The sequence below is a fragment of the Hyla sarda genome, chromosome 5 (genome assembly GCF_029499605.1).
Source record: "Hyla sarda isolate aHylSar1 chromosome 5, aHylSar1.hap1, whole genome shotgun sequence".
Classification (NCBI taxonomy): Eukaryota; Metazoa; Chordata; class Amphibia; order Anura; family Hylidae; genus Hyla; species Hyla sarda.
In genome coordinates, this window is record NC_079193.1 from 292,902,211 (window position 1) to 292,921,265 (window position 19,055).

The following is a 19,055-nucleotide window of genomic DNA, read 5'->3' on the forward strand; positions in this document are numbered from 1 at the left end:
TGGAAGTAGCCATCAGAGTATGAAAACGCTTTGATCATAAAGGGATGGACATTGTCAAAATGGACAAAAAATACTCCGGTAGGTTGTTTCATTTAAATGATGCTCAATTGGTGCTAAGGGACCCAAAGTATGCCAAGAAATTGTCTCACACCCCCATTACACTAATACCAGTAGCCCCAACTGTTGGTGCAATCAAGGTAGTATAGATCCATGCTCTCATGTTGTTTAGGCCCTGACCCTGCGATCTGAATGTGGCAGCTGAAATCGAGACTCATAAGGCCAGGGAACGTTATTAGAGTTTCCCATTGTCCAATTTTGGCGAGCCTGTGCAAAATGTAGCCTCATTTTCCCCTTCTTGGTCTTCTGCTACTGTAGCCTATCTGCCTTAGACTGCTGAGACACAATTAGCTCCTAGCAGGCTATAACTACCCCTCCCCCTTACTACAATAAATACTTAAATAATAACTGACACAACAACAATTTAACTTTTCCGTGGGTGGGGATCGGCCACAGCTTTATTTATAAAATTACTTATATAAATAACAATTTAACTGTAACAAAGACACCGATTGGCTTCTTACCAACCCGAGAGGTGCTGCCACACCGTCCTGTGTGGAGGTCTACCCCGGGTTGACCCCGCTTTCACCGTCTTCTTACCGCCAAGCTGTGACTTACAATAAACAAAGATACAAAAGGGAGGGAGGGAGGGCAAAACTCCGGGTCCTGGGCAGATTGAGGGGGGAAGGGAGGCACCACAGCTATAAATACCCAGGGGAGGGCCTCTGAAAGCCCGGGAAACTATTAAACCCCTGATTGGTGCACTCCTTCCCCCCCCCCACCCATGGGACATACCACTGTAGCCATTTGCAAGTTTTACAGGCGGGGGAGGGGGCTAAAAACCTTGCCTGTATATTTCTTAACCTCTTACTGCTCACCAGTCAGGGGGCAAGCTAGTTATGCACAGCTTGCCCCTCCAGACTGCTGAGACACAATTAGCTCCTAGCAGGCTATAACTACCCCTCCCCCTTACTACAATAAATACTTAAATAATAACTGACACAACAACAATTTAACTTTTCCGTGGGTGGGGATCGGCCACAGCTTTATTTATAAAATTACTTATATAAATAACAATTTAACTGTAACAAAGACACCGATTGGCTTCTTACCAACCCGAGAGGTGCTGCCACACCGTCCTGTGTGGAGGTCTACCCCGGGTTGACCCCGCTTTCACCGTTTTCTTACCGCTACGGAGGAGACCAGTTAGCCCTACACTGGGCTCCGACCCCCACCCAAGAGATAGTGGATAGCCAACACCTGGGGCCACCTCCAGCCCCCCAGCACACCCAACACATTTCCTCTCCAGGAAATCCGCTCAACACTTTTCCTCTCCAGGAAATCCGCTCAACACTTTTCCTCTCCAGGAAATCCGCTCAACACTTTTCCTCTCCAGGAAATACGGGTACCTGCCACCAGGACCAATTTTTTAAATTTATTTATTTAATTTTTTTTTTTTTTTTTTTTTTTTTTTTTATAACCCGTGTGAACTCATCTCTCAGACTCGCCCATACACCGAAGGGTGCTGCAGCACTCGCACCACCTCGAAAGCCGCTCTCAAAACAAAAACACACCTGGGAAACATCAAACTGGGCGAATATAGCAACACAACATGCAGATCGCCCGCGGCCGTCGTGCAGCGCTACCCTCTCCGGAAACCCAGCCACCTCCGCCGGCCCCGATACAAAAAGAGAGCAAATCCAGAACTCACAAAACAGTAATTCGCGGACCCTCATGGAGCACGAGCTGCGTGTCACGGATCGCCTAAACAGTCTCGGACCGACGGGCCTTTATTAGTTTTATTTTTCATTTTATATTTTTAAACTTTTACCATGAAACGCACAAAATAGGCACCCAAAAACACAGACACCCAAGTCCCATGGAAGGAGACGAGGAGAAAGAAAAAGTGCCCCATCCACATAGCCCTGAAAAAAGCTAGCGCAAAAACTCGGATCAGAAAAACAACGCAAAAGCGACAACCAAAAAACCTGCAGCCGCCACTAAGCGACCCAAAAACAGATAGGAAAAACCGGTCGCCGACAGCAAGGCCACCCACTCGCGGGGCCAGCCCCTATGTATACACCACCCGCAAAGCAGAAAGAAAATCACCCCCTGCCATGTGCCGTGCAGCACAGCGGGAAAGCCACCCAACTTTTTATTTATTTATTTTTTTAGATTATTTATTATTTTAATTTTATTTTTATTTTTAGCTGATTCACATGAACAGGTGAAGATCCCACATCACATATTCAGAATGTTATTTGGACACACTGAGAACACTGCCCAAATCTCGAACCTCCATGGAGAGGTGACACAGCAGATCACTTCCGATATCACATCCTATTAAAACGAAACAGGAAATCAAACATTAGCCTCGTAAGGTCACTGCAAAGGGCATTCCAGGTACCGAAACCAATATTTATTTATTACTTTTTTTTTTTTTTTTTTTTTATGTTTTTATCCCCTGTCCACAGACCCATTAGAACCTCCGGGACCCCCCACGACTGTAGATAGACATCCCGGCCTCCACACCAACACCAACCACTCGCAAGTACCGTACCGTGAGTGCGACCAAGTCGCAGGAGCCACCAAAGCGGACAACAAATTACACCACTCTCCCCGATGACCCACGGGCCGGCCACACAAGCAACCCTCCGGAACTACAGCCAGAGAAAACAGGACAAAGCGTCAACACCCAATACCGACCCAGGGAGCATAGCCCTGAAAGAAATTGTAACTCCAAACAGCGAAGCACTAGATGCAACAGACAGAGCACAGGAAGAAAAACACGCCCCGTGATCACTCAAATCACACACTAGAAAAGAAGAAAAGCATCACAAAATTAGCGCGCAACCAAGCGCAGGGGACTTGCAACCCACACAGTAACGTTACAAGCCTAGAACATGAGCTGCCGAAGCAAGCACCCAAAGTCCCACAACCAACACCAAGGGAGAAGCACAAACAAAACCCCAAGCATGGCAGAAACCCACTGACTACCAAGACCCAGGGGTAAACCACCCCACCGCACCACTGGAAAACCAAACACCACACCAACAACCGACCAAACCAGCCACATCCGAGAACAAAGCGAGCTCCCCGTGCAGGGAACTGAAAGCAGGCCAGGCCACCGCATGACCCTTGAAAAAACCCCAACCAACCGAAATGTCAGCCCAAAGCGTACCAGGGGCACATATGCGGGGGGCCCAAATACCAGACACCCTCGGCGGCCAAAGACAACCTGCAGGAAAAAACTCCGCCCAGAACCATATTCCATGCGGAACTTACAGTAAACCAGCAAGGACCGGAACAGGGGCACCTAGCGAGCCCCGAGGAAACCAAAGCAGAGAAAACGCAACCACTCCCCGTCCACAGGAAAACTGCAGACCAACGCCAACGCGGCATGCGGAAGACCGCAACAAACCACACCCCAACAAGCGTAGAGCACAGGAGTATCCCCCTCCGGAAAACCACCACAAACAAAAGAAACCACGAGGAAAGACAAACTGAGACTCAAAGCGAAACCTACCCACCGCCACATCAGCTAAAGCACCCAGCACGACATACAGGAGTCCCATGCCTACCAAAGATCGGGAGCAAAACAGGAGAAAACATCAGACAATACACTAGGACAAACAGAGCAGCGGAGAGGGACTACAACTAGTGACGGAGAGAAACACCAAACAAAGGGGGAGAAAACCAAAAGAAACAAAACCGTAACTGGGTGCCACCGATTCAAAATAAAGAACAAGCCTCAGGAGCTAAATCCACAAAACCCGGTCATCCAGAGCGTAAGGCCAAAAGACCACTCACCTAAGCGTGCACCGCAGAATTGATACCACACCAAAGCACCCCGTCAAGAAAAGACGTACCCAACTCACAACCAGAGACCAACATAGACATACACCAATATCCGAGACCCAAAACCAACAAACCCACAGGAACAAAAGGTGGAAACTACCAGAACAGCCATAAGCACACTAACCGGGGAAGGAGAGGGAACCAACCCAGCTAGCCAGTTGAAGACAACTGGCCCGCCAAAGCCCCAAGGGCAGGCACGAAAATAGAGCCCCCCCTGCCCCCCCGCAACAGCACACTCACCAAGTCCAGAAGATGGAGAAGGCACAAAAGCAGGACGAACCACTTTACCACCGCAGGCGTTGAACAAGGCACGCTGGAGACCACCTGGTTGCGGGTACTCTGCCGCCGCCCGGAATGGCGCCGAGAAACCAGCAGCAGAGAACTCAGGAAGAGGGACAGCAGCGGAGAGGGTTTGGGGTGCAGTGGCTGCCTGAACCATGCGCCGTGATCCGAAGTTTACAGCGATACAATTATCGCGTCAAACAGAGTTGCGATATAAATATATATATATATATTTTATTTATTATTTTTCTTTTTTTTTTTTTTTTTTTTTCTTTTTTTTTTTTTTATAGGTATGAAAAGCGACCAAAATACGCTATATGGGACTAGTAAAATTTATATATTTAATTTTCAATTCGCGCTTACACGCGGATCAAATGAGGATATATAACTTGATAGCGCGGACATTGACGCACGTGGCAATACCACATGTGCCTGTGTATTGAAATCTACACAGTTTGTACTTTTTTTTTTTTTTTTTTTTTATTGTAATTTTTCTTTTCTTTTTTTCTTTTTTTTATTATAATTCTTTTGTATTAATTTTTATTTTTTTTTTTTATTTTTTACTTTTATCAATTAATTATTTATTTTTTAAATTAATTAATGAAGTAAATTTTTATAAATTTTTTTTTTTTTTTTTTTTTTTTTTTTTTTTGCGCATACGCCATTGAAGGAATGCTGCAATCGAAGACATATTTAGATAGTACGGACATGTACGCACGCAGCGATACCATATACATGCTTGATGTAATACAGTTTTTATTTTATTTATTTATTTAATTAATATCAGTTATGTATTTATATTTTAATTCACGTTTTTATGTATGGGGGAAAAAGGGGGGGGGGGGGGAGTGATCTAAACATTTATCATGGCAAGGGTTAAAATTTTTTTTTTTTTTTTTTTTTTTTTTTTTGTGCGCAATGCTATAGCTCCATAGGGAGCCATAACACTGCACACACAGATCACTTGCCATGTATTAACATGGCAATGATCTGGGTTGTCAGTGATTGATTGCTCAAGCCTGAATTTCAGGCTTGGAGCAATCAATCCACGAGCGGACGCGCAGGAGGCAGGTGAGTGACCCTCCTGCTGCGTTCCAGCTGATCGGGACATCGCGATTTTATCGCGATGGTCCCGATCAGCCCGCTGAGCAGCCGGGATGCGTACAATTACATTTTCAGACGCGGCGATCAAATCTGAACGCCGCGTCTAAAGAGGTAATGCCGGACATCTGCCAGATCGGCGATGTCCGGCATTAGCAGGGGTCCTGGTTGCTAATAGCAACCGGGATCCGCCGGCTACAATGCGCGCTCACATTGTGAGAGCGCATTATAGCTGGGGGCGCGCAAATGGACGTTACTAAACGTCCATTTGCGCGAAAGGGGGGTTAACGCAGCAGCCACCGAGGGGCCGCCACCTCCAGAGTGGAGGGGACAAGGGGGGGGGGGGGGTGAAGGAGACCGCAACAGGGGAGGGGGGGTGAGTGGGCGCATACAGGGGGGAAAAAAGAGACGGACGGGGCAAGGAGAAATCAGAGCCTGCTCCAGGAGCACGCATGGAGGAGGGATCAAAGCACAGGCAGGGGAGAGGGCAAAAGGACGGGACAGGGCTCACAGGGATTACAGTGGGAAGGGAGGGCAGGACTAATCAGAGGTCCGCCAGCCTCCCGAGCCCGCCATGGACGCAACAGGAGGGGAGGCCAGCTCAGCCACAAGGGAGCATGCCAGCCCCCACCCTCCTGCTCCATCCAGGCCATAAATAAGGGGCTAAGGGGCAGCAACATACCCACCAGCAGACAAAACTCCGGGTCCTGGGCAGATTGAGGGGGGAAGGGAGGCACCACAGCTATAAATACCCAGGGGAGGGCCTCTGAAAGCCCGGGAAACTATTAAACCCCTGATTGGTGCACTCCTTCCCCCCCCACCCATGGGACATACCACTGTAGCCATTTGCAAGTTTTACAGGCGGGGGAGGGGGCTAAAAACCTTGCCTGTATATTTCTTAACCTCTTACTGCTCACCAGTCAGGGGGCAAGCTAGTTATGCACAGCTTGCCCCTCCAAAGTTGATGTTCGGAGGTTATAGAGGTTAATGGGTTATAAAACAATAACAGATACTGTATATGCTAGGAAAAAGTAGCTCAATCACGTAAGATCCTACTGGAGTTCATATGTGTTAAATTGTGTTCTGCCTTTTAACTATACACACATATCCAACCTCACCTCATCCTGTATGTTCAGCAGAAATAGTTTACAAAAATAGAGTGCAAAAATGTTGTATCTGTAGACAGTTGCATCTGTAAACTAATAGCTGGATTCATTTAACCCCTGAAAGGGGTACTCCACCCCTAGACATGTTATTTCATTTCCAAAAAACAGGGGATAACATGTCTGATCACAGGGGATCCGGCCTGGGGTTTCCGTGTTTGTAACATCACGCCACGCCCCCTCCATTCTTATCTGACACAGCCGTCACACCCCCTCCCATAGACATAAGTGGAGGGGGTGTGGCGTGATATCAGGAACAAGGAAGTCCCAGGCTTCCGTGTTCATGAATGCTGCAGCGTCGGCGCAGCATTTTTTAACTGGTGCCAGAAAGTTAAACAGATTTGTAAATGACTTCTATTAAAAAATCTTAATCCTTCCAGTACTTATTAGCTGCTGAATACTGTATACTACAGAAGAAATGGTTTTCTTTTTGAAACCCAGAGCTCTCTGCTGACATCATGATAGCAGTGTCTCTGCTGACATCTCTGTCCATTTTAAGAACTGTCCAGAGTAGGAGAAAATCCCTATAGCAAACATATGCTGCTCTGGACAGTTCCTAAAATGGACAGAGATGTCAGCAGAGAGCACTGTGCTCAAGATGTCAGCAGAGAGCTCTGTGTTCCAAAGAGAAAACCATTTCCTCTGTAGTATACAGACCCTAAAAAGTACTGGAAAGATTAAGATTTTTTAATAGAAGTAATTTACTAATTTACTAATTTCCACTGGAGTACCAGACCAATTTTATTTTTGCATTTTCCTCCTCGCCTTCTAAAAATCATAACTCTTTTATATTTCCATCCACAGTCACCAATTGTACTTTGTAATGACATCACTTATTTTACCATAAAATGTACGGCGCAACCAAACAAATATTATTTATGTGGGAAAATTGAAAAGAAAACAGCAATTTAGCAAATTTTGGAAGCTTTTGTTTGTACACTTTCTGGTAAAAATTACATGTTTTCTTTATTCTGTGGGTCAATATGATTAAAATGATACCTATGTTTTATGCTTTTCTATAATTGTACCGTTTAAAAAAATCTCAAACCATTTCCTCTGCCTAATGTCGGTCTGTCTGGTCTCCCTCTTTTAAGCTCCCTTCCCTTCCCCCTTTCTTTCTATTTGTTTCCTTCTTGTTCTCTTCGTGATTTGTCTTGTGTTTTTGTTCTGTTTGACTAGGTACTTAGGCCCACATTTATCATTGCAGTGCAAGTGAAGCATTTTTTTACACTTTTTTTTGTGTGTGCTGATACTGTGTAGGAGCACCAGATTTATTAAAAGGTAAAAGAGCTTTGATACTTTTTGTGCAGGTCCACATTTTCTGAAATTTCTGTCTACACATACACCAAAAAGCTACACCATGTCTGGGCTGGTGTAGTTTTAGAGACTTTTCAGTGGCTTTGCGCCTTTTTTTGCTCCTTTTTACAAAAAGGCGCAATGATAAATCCCTTCCATATCATGTCTATTGCCAAAATCAGTGGATTGCAACTCAAAATCAGTGGATTGCAACTCAAAATCAGCAGAAATGTGTAAACAAAAAGGGGAAAAAAGGCGCAAAAAACCCTGCTTGCGCCTTTTTTGCCCCTTTTTAGACACAAAAACTGTCTAAAGACAATGATAAATGTGGGCCTTAATGTCTATTACTTTTAGCTTAGTTACCTCCCTTTCTTTAATTTTTTACTGCCTAGATTCTTGCTTGCTTTGATCCTTTCTCTCCACTATTTTACATTTTGATCTAGGCACTGGAGGTTTCTTTCTGGTACCCCTTTTCCTAAACTGATCGCTCTTAGGGCACATTGATTATTGTTTTATAATCTTAACGCTTTATTTAAAAGTTTTACCATTCTATTTTGGCCCACCAGGCCACTGCCTTATTGTGTTGTTTTTTTCATCTTGATATTTGTAAACTCTTGCTTTACTCAATAAAACTGTTCTTGAATTTGAAAAAAATAAAAATAAAATCTCAAACCATTTTAACAAACTAAGTATGTTTGAAATTGCCCTATTTTGACCACCTATAACTTTCTCATTTTTCCGTATATGGGGCGGTATGAGGGCTCATTTTTTGCGCCATGATCTGTAGTTTTTATCAATACCACTTTTGCTTAGGTTTTACTTTTGATAAATTTTTTATTATATTTTTTTTTAATAAAATGTGACAAAAAAGCTGCAATTCTGGACTTTAAAAAAAAATGTTCATGTTTACGCTGTTCACCGTATGGGTGAATTAACAATATATTTTAATAGTTCAGACGTTTACGCACGCGGTGATACCAAATATGTGTATTAATTATTCTTTTTACACTTTGTGGGGGGTAAAATGGGAAAAACTGAAGTTTTACTTTTTTATTGGGGGAGGGGATTTTTCAAATTTTTTTTGCTTTTTTATTTAAAATTTTTTACTTTTTTTTTTACACTTTAATAGTCCCCATAGGGGACTATTTATAGCAATCAGTTGATTGCTAATACTGTTCATTGCTATGCATAGGACATAAAAAGAGAATGAGGGGATAAAAGAAAAGAGGACAGCACCTCGTGTGATAGCGTAAATCAAGTGAACCCAAGTGAATCCCCCAACAGGGTGTGCTCTCACCTGGTGACCCTCTTGAGGGTTAAGCATGTCTCCCCTTTTGAGGGGTATTTGTTGGTGTCCGTGCTGCAGCCGAAGGTGCCTAGACCGGTGTCCTGTGCAGGAACCCGTAAGGTGCTTGGATGAGGAAGGAGAAAAAGAAGGCCCTTGCATCCGGCGCTGCTCGGTCCAAAGATGGTTCAGGGAAGACGTAGGTTACATTAAAATAGTTTATTTAACCCCTTAACGATGCAGGACGTATATTTACGTCCTGCGCCGGCTCCCGCGATATGAAGCGGGATCGCGCCGCGATCCCGCATCATATCGCGTGGGTCCCGGCGCTAATCAACCGCCGGGACCCGCGACTAATACCACACATCGCCGATCGCGGCGATGTGCGGTATTAACCCTTTAGAAGCGGCGGTCAAAGCTGACCGCCGCTTCTAAAGTGAAACTGAAAGTATCCCGGCTGCTCAGTCGGGCTGTTCGGGACCGCCGCGGTGAAATCGCGGCGTACCGAACAGCTGATCGGACACCGGGAGGGCTCTTACCTGCCTCCTCGGTGTCCGATCGACGAATGACTGCTCCGTGCCTGAGATCCAGGCAGGAGCAGTCAAGCGCCGATAATGCTGATCACAGGCGTGTTAATACACGCCTGTGATCAGGATGAGAGATCAGTGTGTGCAGTGTTATAGGTCCCTATGGGACCTATAACACTGCAAAAAAAAAGTAAAAAAAAAGTGTTAATAAAGGTCATTTAACCCCTTCCCTAATAAAAGTTTGAATCACCCCCCTTTTCCCATAAAAAAAAAATAAAACAGTGTAAAAAAAAATAAAAATAAACATATGTGGTATCGCCGCGTGCGTAAATGTCCGAACTATAAAAATATATCATTAATTAAGCCATACGGTCAATGGCGTACGCGCAAAAAAATTCCAAAGTCCAAAAAAGCGTATTTTGGTAACTTTTTATAACATTAAAAAATGAATAAAAAGTGATCAAAATGTCAGATCAAAACAAAAATCATACCAATAAAAACTTCAGATCACGGCGCAAAAAATGAGTCCTCATACCGCCCCGTACGTGGAAAAATAAAAAAGTTATAGGGGTCAGAAGATGACATTTTTAAACGTATAAATTTTCCTGCATGTAGTTATGATTTTTTCCAGAAGTGCGTCAAAATCAAACCTATATAAGTAGGGTATCATTTTAACCGTATGGACCTACAGAATAATGATAAGGTGTCATTTTTACCTTTATTTTTTTTATTTTGTCGCACAATGATTTTTTTTCCGTTTCGCCGTGCATTTTTCGGTAAAATGACTAATGTCACTGCAAAGTAGAATTGGCGACGCAAAAAATAAGCCATAATATGGATTTTTAGGTGGAAAATTGAAAGGGTTATGATTTTTAAAAGGTAAGGAGGAAAAAACGAAAGTGCAAAAACGGAAAAACCCTGAGTCCTTAAGGGGTTAAATGTAATAATAAAACTATTTTAGAAAGCATGCAGGCAATGACGTGTTTCGAGATCAGCATATCCCTTCTTCAGATTGCAGATGTATATAGGAAAAATAAAAACATTAAATAGACAGCAAATGGGCGCCAAAGAAGATATTCCAGGTCAGAGGGCCTGGAATATCTTCGCGGTCATGGCAGTGCGTAAATGTACATCATGGTGCGTTAAGTACCAAAGCACCATGACGTACATTTGCATCCATTGTCGTTAAGGGGTTAAGGACTGAGTGTTTTTCGTTTTTTTTCACTTTTTCCTCTTCATTTTTTAAAAATCATTACCCTTTTAATTTTGCACCTACAGACCCATATGACGGCTTGTTTTTGCGCCACCAATTCTACTTTGTACTGACCTCAGTCATTTTACCAAAAAATGTACAACAAAACCCCAAAAAATATTTGTGGGACAAAATTGAAAAAAAAATGCCATTTTGTAACTTTTGGGGGCTACCGTTTCTACGCAGTACATTTTTCGGTAAAAATGACACCTTAACTTTATTCTGTAGGTCCGTACGATTAAAATGATACCCTACTTATATAGGTTGGATTTTGTTTTACTTCTGGTAAAAATCATAACTACATGCACGAAAATTAATACGTTTAAAATTGTCCACTTCTGACCCCTATAACTTTTTTATTTTTCCACATACAGGGCAATTTTTTTGCGCCATGATTTGAAGTTTTTATTGGTACTATTTTTGTTTTGATGGGACTTTTTGATCGCATTTTATTGATTTTATATGGTATAAAAAAGTGACAGTAAATAAGCTATTTTGGAATTTTTTTACATGTACGCCATTGACCGTGCGGTTTAATTAACAATATATTTTTATAGTTCGGACATTCACACATGTGGCTATACCACATATGTTTATATTTATTTTTATTTACATTTTACAGTTTTTTTTTTAATGGGGAAAGGGGGCTGATTCAAACTTTTATTAGGGAAGGGGTCAAATCACATTTATTAACTCTTTTTTTTTTTACACTTTTTTACACTTGTATAGCCCCCATAAGGGACTAGAACATGCAATACTTTGATTGCATACACTGATCAATGCTATGCCATAGCATAGCATTGATCAGTGTTATCGGCGCTCCATTGCTACAGCCTGGATCTCAGGCTTGGAACAATCAATCACCAATCGACACCGAGGACGAAGGTAGGGACCCTCCTCGTGTGTCCTCAGCTGATCGGGACACCGTGGTTTTACGACTGAGCTGCCGGGAAGCATTTTTTTACATTTTAGATGTGGTGATCAACTTTGATCCCTTTGCTAGGTGCCAGGACCAACCCGAAAATACATTATATCACAGGAGCGTGGTACAGGTACGCACTGCGTCCTTAAGAGGTTAAAAAACATAACTTTTTGTATGAAAATTTACATGTGAAAAATAGCTCTTTTCTGACCCCTATTACTTCTTTATTTTTACATATATAGGCATTTGTAGGGTACATTTTTTTTTATAGTTCCCATTTTTGTTCTGTTGGGACTTTTTGATTGCTTTTTATACATTTTTTTAAGGTTTTACAAAGTGACCAACCAAATGCAATTCTGGACTTTTGGATTTTTTATGTATACGTCATCGTCCGTGCAGTTTAATTAACAATATATTTTTAAAGTTCGGACATTTACGCACGCAGTGATACCACATATGTTTATTTTTGTTTACATATTTTTTTTCAATGGGAAAATGGTAATTTTGGTTCTAACTTTTTTTTTTTTACACAATTTTTTATTCCCCATAGTAGACTATTACATGCAATCATTAGATTGCATACACTGAACAATGTTATACCATAGCATAGAATTGATCAAATTTATCGGTACTCCATTGCTCCAGCCTGCCAATGTGGGCCGCAGGTGTGCGAGTGGGAGTGTAAGGGAAACCTATATTCACATTATCTTGTCTGACTGTGTTATACCATTATATACTCTTATGTTATGCATGGTTGTTCCTTTTTTTCATGCAATATAAAGTTAATTCAAGTTAAGTTGTGTCAGTTTCATTATGTCTAAGATGTTTCCAGCAGGACCCCACATCCGTACTCTGGATGCTCTGCTGGGTGTGGGCACTGCGACAGATATGTTCCCTAGCTCCCAAGAAGTGGATCAGCGTAGAGAGTAGTGTTGAGCGTATACAAAATTAGCATACATGAAATGTATATGCATATGCGAATTTTCGTCCGGCAGTCTCACACAGTAGTATTAGAGCCTTCTTTACACCACACAAGCTGGAAGCAGAGAGGGGTGATCACTGTGATGTGTACTGTGAAGAAAAAAAACAAAAAAACGAATATTCGTAATTACGAATATATAGCGCTATATTCGCGAAATTCGCGAATTCGCGAATATGCGATTTTCGCGAATAATATTCGAATTGCGAATATTCGCGAGCAACACTAGTAGAGAGGTAACAAGGGTAAGTGACCCCAGAGACACAGGTGAACAGCCTTAAAACCCTGCTATGTAAGTTGCCTCTTCCACTGCCTTAGACCACCAGGGTAGTTTAGTAAGTATGAAATATTTTTTCCTGATTACAGTAAATTACAGTAAATAGCACTTACCCTTAACCCCTTAAGGACTGAGCCCTTTTTCACCTTAAGGACCATTTTTTGCACATCTGACCACTGTCACTTTAAACATTAATAACTCTGGAATGCTTTTAGTTATCAATCTGATTCCGAGATTGTTTTTTCGTGACATATTCTACTTTAACATAGTGGTAAAATTTTGTGGTAACTTGCATCCTTTCTTGGTGAAAAATCCCAAAATTTGATGAAAAATTTGAAAATTCTCTCTGCTTGTAAGGAAAATGGATATTCCAAATAAAAAAAATTATTATTCACATATACAATATGTCTACTTTATGTTTGCATCATAAAATTGACATGTTTTTACTTTTGGAAGACACCAGAGGGCTTAAAAGTTCAGCAGCAATTTACCAATTTTTCACTTTTTTCAGGGACCAGTTCAGGTTTGAAGTAAATTTGAAGGGTCTTCATATTAGAAATACCCCATAAAAGACCCCATTATAAAAACTGCACCCCCCCTAAGTATTCAAAATGACATTCAGTCAGCGTTTTAACCCTTTAGGTGTTTCACAGGAATAGCAGCAAAGTGAAGGAGAAAATTCACAATCTTCATTTTTTACACTCGCATGTTTTTGTAGACCCAATTTTTGCATTTTTGTAAGGGGTAAAAAGTGGCGCACTACAGGTCTCAGAAGAGAAGGAGTCACATTTGGCTTTTTGAAAGGGCATGCTGGGAGTTGTGGTGGTCTGCCTCCTGCTGTTGCATAACTACAGCTCCCAGCATGCCCTTTTTGCATGCTGGGAGCTGTTGCTAAGCAACAGCAGGAGGCTGTCACTCACCTCCAACGATCCAGCCGCATCACATCAGTCCCTCGTCGTCGCCGCCGCGGCCGCTGCTCCTGGGGCCCCGATCCCAACATTAACGCCGGGGATCGGGGTCCCCAGCACCCGGGGTGCACGTCCCGCACTCGCTCACGTCCTCCGGAAGAGGGGCGGAGCGGGTTGCGGGAGTGACACCCGCAGCAGGCGCCCTGATTGATCGGCCGGGAAACCGGCCGACGAATCAGGGTGATCGTGAGGTGGCACCAGTGCCACCTCACCCCTGCAGGCTCTGGCTGTTCGGGCCGACGGCCCCGAACAGCCTGTAATTCCGGGTCACCGGGTCACTGGAGACCCGATTGACCCGGAATCTGCCGCAGATCGCTGGACTGAATTGTCCAGCGATCTGCGGCCATCGCCGACATGGGGGGGCATAATGACCCCCCTGGGCGATATGCCCCGATGCCTGCTGAACGATTTCAGCAGGCATCGGGCACCAGCTCCCCTCCAGCTAGCGGCGGGGGGCCGGGATTTGACAGGACGTACTCAAACGTCCTGAGTCCTTAAGGACTCGGAAAAGGGGCCGTTTGAGTACGTCCTGCGTCCTTAAGGGGTTAATGTTCACTGTTTGGGCAACACTTTTTTTGTCATGTTTGGAGGTTTAGTTCCCAAAAAGGGACAGGGTTAGGGCTAGGGGAATGTATGTATTCATTTACTTATGAAAAAGGCTTATTTCTGGCCCAATTTGTAATTCAAGCAACACAAATAAGCAGAGGCATAAATAACTGGTACCTACCAAAAGTGATCCAAGGAAGAATATTTACCACTAAAATGCAGCACTGCCCATTACAGTGTTTTTGATATTAGCCTCTACATACAGAAATCTCCATTTGTTTTTGATAATTTTATGAGTTTCCTGTTGACCTTATGTAAGCCCTTGGGCTTGTTCTGGATTCCATTTCAGAAGCTAACTCCAAGTTTGACATCAGAAAATATTTACATATTTATACATATATATAGCAATAAAAAATAGCAACAATAAGCTCCAGCATCCTGTGTGATGGAGAGTCATACATTCTTATTTCTATATCCGACCCTGCATAATCCTATAAAAACAACATCAGGCAATGTAATGAGTACATGGACTGTGGCATATGGTTCTTATTAAAGAACGCTCATAAAACTACCATAAGACTAACATTTAATTATTTTACATAACAAATGGTCCGTATAGACTCAGATAACATCAAACTACATACAACCACTCTGAAATGATTTCCTGATCTGGTCTTACAAGATGTAGGCTTTCTTATTAATCTCTTACTCTGGGGAATGTAGTACTTTATATTAAATATGGGTCTTTGAAAATGATTAGTTTGCTTTCCTGTGTGGTTGATAAATTGTTTAATAAAATATAACAAATTGCTATACTTACATTAGGGGTGTATACACATGACAGAATGAATTAAAATGGAACCTTGTCACAAACTTCAGGACAAGTAGTGAACCTATCGTATTCCTAACGCTGATTGGGACAAAGTGAGAGGAATTTTGTATTTTTGTATGAGCCACAGTTGTAAAATTAGGAACTGACATCACTTTTGTTGCTTATTCAAACTACCACACTTTCTAATGCTGATTGTCTCTTTCCTTCTGCTTTCCTCCCTTGTATGATAAAATAGTAAGATATCCTATGGCATATCTCCGCTTTCAGATGCATCAGATGTTGTTAACCCACATTAAATAGTTTTTTTTATATATCAACTGGCTCCAGAAAGATTTGTAAATTACTTCTATTAAAAAATCTTAATCCTTTCAGTACTTATGAGCTTCTGAAGTTTAGGTTGTTTTTTTTCGTCTAAGTGCTCTCTGATGACACGTGTCTTGGGAACCGCCCAGTTTAGAAGCAAATCCCCATAGCAAACCTCTTCTAAACTGGGCGTTTCCCGAGACACGTGTCATCAGAGAGCACTTAGACAGAAAAGAACAACCTTAACTTCAGAAGCTCATAAGTACTGAAAGGATTAAGATTTTTTAATAGAAGGAATTTACAAATCTGTTTAACTTTCTGGAGCCAGTTGATATATAAAAAAAAAAGTTATTTTTTTCCTGGATAACCCCTTTAACGGCAATAACCCAATATAAAATATGACTGAAACCACCACCACCGTGATATAGTGAACTGTGGCACTTACCACAGTTAGACCTCCACTGATATGCACTCTGGTGACCAGCCTGCTTCCACCATTTCTCTCTTATGAAAATGCATAATGCTTCCACTGTACACCCAGAAGTGGCATATATGCAGTATTTGCTGTCAGAAAGTGATTTTACAGGAGAAGAGTTGTGTACTGGATATTTATAAGGCAGGCTGGACGCCAAGGACGCCCTATATGCACCAAGCCAGCTCATCAGTATATTCTGAAAAAATTGGCATGATGAGGAAACGGAGCACAGAAAGGTAAACCCCATTGTCACCCGCATGGTTAACATCATAATCCCTGGTTGTCAAGGGCAGTTAATGGGTTAATTTCAGGATCGCTGGTTGTCTAGGGATCATGTCACGGGTCCAATGTCAATGGGTCCAATGGTTACTCGCCTATCCAGGCTCCAGCACTTTACTGACTATAAGTTTCCTCTGATCATGAAGATGAGTGCAGGCAAAGGATGGAGAGGACGGTGCATCTGTAATGGTTCAGCCACATAGTCTTCTCAATGAAGAGGCAGAGTGAGGTGCACTCTGCCCGATCATTAATGGAGGGCCTGTGGACGCCCCTGGCTTAGGATCCTTAGTGCAACTGCAGCCACAGCAACCCCACTAGCTGGTAAAAACCCAGTTTATTCTTACACTTTCATATCAGAATGACACACTTACATATAGATTTCCCAAATAACTCCTTGACTCATAACCATTCCTCTGCAGAGGAACATATGGTACATTATTGAGTTAAAAGTTTGACTCATTAGTGAAAGTGGAATAAACTTGCAAGTCTAACTTTCCATATTGCTGGAGGGAACATTACATCCAAAGTTTTCTTATTTTACTCACTAACTATTGAGTATATATTGTTGATGATGAAGAAACTTACTGACACGCCAGATGTACTGCTGAAATATAGATTATTCTCAATACTGTCTTTTTGGGTTTTATGCTTGAAGCAGCAGGTCTCAGAAGAGATGTAATACTGGTGCAGTCACTAAAGGGAACTAAAGCTTTAATCCAAAAATAATTCTGCTGATGATTTTGAGAATATAGAACAAAAAGAACTACATTATTCTCTATGCGACGCCATGTCCATGGAGCCCAGTGTGGACATGCTGGAAACAGATAAACATTTTTCAGTCATTTTCAACAATTCATAGATCGGTACTTGGGGAATTATTATGAAACGTAATGTATATTCTCTGATTAGAGCGCTTATAAAGCAAGCCAATGAGATCTATGGGGGAGATTTATCAAAACCTGTCCAGAGGAAAAGTTGCCCAGTTGCCCATAGCAACCAATCAGCTCGCTTCTTTCATTTTGCAGGGGCCTTGTTAAAAATGAAAGAAGCGAGCTGATTGGTTGTTATGGGCAACTGGGAATTTTTTCCTTTGCACAGGTTTTGATAAATCTCCCCCTATGTGTATATACTTAGGGAAAGAAAAAAATACAGTGGCCCCCTGACCTACGATGGCCCCGACAAACGATAATTTCAACATGCGGTGGCCTCTCAGAGGCCATAGCATTTTGAAGGCAGCATCAACATACGATGCTTTTTTATGTTGGAGCCATCGTATAAACGGCTATCCGGTAGCGCTGACTGCTTCAGCTGCCGCCGGATAGCCGTTTACGGTGCCCCGTGAGCTCTGGTGATGTCTCTTACCTGTCCTTGGGGCTCCGGCGCGTCCTCTTCGGGATCCCCTGCATCGTCGGCGCTCTCCATCGACGCTGCGCACGCCATCCCTTCATCCAATAGGAGCGGCATGCGTAAAAACGTGATGGCGGCGACGGAGCGTGCGGATGCCGGGGAAGCAGAGGCCTTGCCGGAGCATCGGGGACATCTCGGGGACGCGGCGACAGCGATGGACGGTGACATCCCGGGCAGCGGTGACGAGCAGCGACGGTCCGGAGCGGCGGGGACAGGTGAGTACAACTTCCTCTAACAGTGGTCTTCAACCTGTGGACCTCCAGAAGTTGCAAAACTACAACACCCAGCATGCCCGGACAGCCAACGGCTGTCCGGGCATGCTGGGTGTTGTAGTTTTGCAACATCTGGAGGTCCGCAGGTTGTAGACCACTGTCCTATACTTTACATTGCACGGATCCCTCAACATGCGATGGTTTCAACAAACGATGGTCCGTTTGGAACGGATTACCATCGTATGTTGAGGGACCACTGTAATTGTGAAGAGAAGAATTTTCTAAGCTTGGCATATAACAACCAATCACAGCTCAGTTTTCATATCTTAACACCTTAAGGACCAATACAAGTAATCCTGTACGCCCCTGAAAGACCAGGCCTGTTATTTCAAATCGAGGATTTCTGACTTTATTAGAGAATAACAGTGGTAACGTTTTGCTAATCACGATAATTCTAACACTTATAGGTTGGATATATTTATACCTTGTGACCAAATAGTTTATGAAACTTATACTTTCAGATGTCTACTTTATTTTGAAAGAATTTCTTTTGTTTTTAATTAACATTTTAAATGAATTAGAAGCCTAACAATTGAACTTGAAATTTTAAAATTTAGAAAATTTGAAAAGTACATCTTTTTTTAATGTGCTATGCAAGGTTTGCAGAAATTTGAAGGTGGGGAAACATAGAACCCCCACCCCCCAAATAACCCCATTTTAAAAACTAGACCCCTCATGGTATTCGCTAGGGGGTACAGTGAGTAATTTAACACCATAGTTATTTGGCAGGAATTATTACAGTCAGTGTCAAAAATTCAAAATTTGCTTTTTTTCACAAATGCATAATTTGTGGGACATATTTTTTGTACATCGCTTCTGATATTGAAAGAAATGCACCCTAAATTTCATTGAACTGCTCGGCCCGTGTTTGGAAATACCCCTGCTTAGGCCATATTTGGTTCCTTGGCCACGTGGTAAGACCCAGAAGGAGAGGAGCGCCATTTGGCTTTCAGGGCATAATTATAGGCCGAATG